Source organism: Myotis davidii, unplaced genomic scaffold (assembly GCF_000327345.1).
Source record: "Myotis davidii unplaced genomic scaffold, ASM32734v1 scaffold6861, whole genome shotgun sequence".
Lineage (NCBI taxonomy): Eukaryota > Metazoa > Chordata > Mammalia > Chiroptera > Vespertilionidae > Myotis > Myotis davidii.
Genome location: NW_006290885.1, coordinates 17,189 through 19,135, shown reverse-complemented (window position 1 = coordinate 19,135; position 1,947 = coordinate 17,189). Strand labels below are relative to the sequence as shown.

Here is a 1,947-nt window from a genome sequence, read left to right as displayed (position 1 = left end):
TATGTGTTCTATATATCTGTCTAGATAGATAGATAGATAGATAGATAGATAGATAGATAGATAGATATAGATATGTATATATTCCACTTCCTGATTTCTGCCAAGTCCTGTTGTCTTGCCACAGTTTTCTTAAGTTTTTATATTTCTTCTTTGTGCTATTCCTTCAGAGAACCTATTATTCTTTAATAGTCTTAAAATTCATGGCTAAATGTTTGGCTTTAATATTCATCTATGCTATGGCAGCATTTTTCTAGTAAATCTTGATTATCTTTTTTCTCATAATTCCATGTGTAATCTTTGTACATGGAATGTTTCTATGCCAATATTACTGTCTTACTCATTATTACATGCATTGAATTTTCCTGGGCCAGCTATTTCACAAGTTCCTTGTGAGGCAGGGAGGCTAGCGTAGTCTTCCAGAGTAGATGATTCTCACATCCAACTGCAGCCACAGAGACAGGCTTCTTCCTACCAACATGCACGTGTATGTGAATAGTTGCATATCCCATGTAGCGTAGTCTTCCAGAGTAGATGATTCTCACATTCAACCGCTGCCACAAGACATAGGCTTCTTCCTACCAACATGCTCGTGTGTGTGAATAGTTGAATATCCCATGCCCTCTGCCTCTCTAAAAAAAGATAATCTAGGATGCACACCTCAGTTCCTGAACCATTTGTTACAAAAAAGCATGTAGCTATAATGCTTCAAGTTAGGCCCCTCATGCTCAGTAAGGATATTTTTGCTAGTGCTTCCCGCCCTCTGCCTCTCTAAATAAAAATAAGTCTAGGATGCACACCTCAGTTCCCCAACCATTTGTTACAAACAAGCATGTAGCTTCAATGCTTCAAGTTAGGCCCCTCATGCCCAGTAAGGATATTTTTGCTAGTGCTTCCTGATATTTGCCATTGCATGGTGTTCTCACCATTCTCCACATGGTTTCACTTTCTCCCACATAACTTCTGTGTGATCAAATCTGCTTTTAGCAACTTTTACACCTATTTTAAAGTCTGGTATTCACAGGTTTTTTTTTTAATTTGGTTCTTTCTTACTTTCTCCCCTCTCCTCCCGACCCCTAGCATTTTATTTCCAAGCAAATAGTAACACACTGACTTAGGCAGCCATATGCATATTCGAAATCTAAAAGTTTGAATTTAAGTCAGATGTGGGGCAATTCTAGGTGATGACAAGTCCAGAAATGACCACTGAGAGCAAGTGGAGAAAAGTGGAGTCAAAGTGAAGACCTACGTCATTTGCCCTCTCTCTAGCTCTCTCTCTTTTTCTCTCACTGAGCTCTGGGCACCCTGGCTCTGACTAGGTCCTCAAAGGCATCAAGCACTGCCTTACTTGCTCCCCTCTCTGACTGCAACACTCTCTTCTGGCTTTCTTCTTAGTATAATTTATTTACAATTTGGGAGGGTGAAATGGTGGGACACACATCAAAATCCTGCTATGTCCCTAGTTCCAGTCTCACTCTTTTCCATCCATACCCTCCCTTTATTGCCTCATCCCTTCCTTCCTGAACTGTGTGTGATACCACTGCCTCCCCCGAACACATACACACTGAATTGTTTACTTCTATTATAAAGGAAAATTCAACTTTCTTTAACTCCTACCTGCAAATTTGCTGGTTCAGACCCATCAGAGCCTCAGCTAAACTAAGGGCCTTTGATCTAGTAACCATAGTCCTTAGAAAGAGATTAAAATAAAAGGATGATGAAAACAATGTGTACTAGTCAGTACAATATCCACATACATTCTAAAGAGAATGTCAGAGGAAACTGACAGGTAGAAAGGGAATAAGGCTTCTCTAAGGCTAATTGTCCATCTAAACCAGGTGTAGCTGAGCACTAAACTCAAGTTCTCAGTCTCTTAGCCCAGAATTATTTTCAGAGAAAGAGAAATGAAGTGAGATAAAGTTAGGGAGCCAGAGAGATGACAGAGAACCT

At 39.9% G+C, this 1,947-nt stretch overlaps 1 protein-coding gene across 1 annotated transcript in view; it reads left to right on the top strand.

Annotated features, from left to right (window-relative positions):
* Positions 1 to 1,947, top strand: part of LOC102773532 — an 11,901-nt gene that overhangs the window by 2,721 nt on the left and 7,233 nt on the right.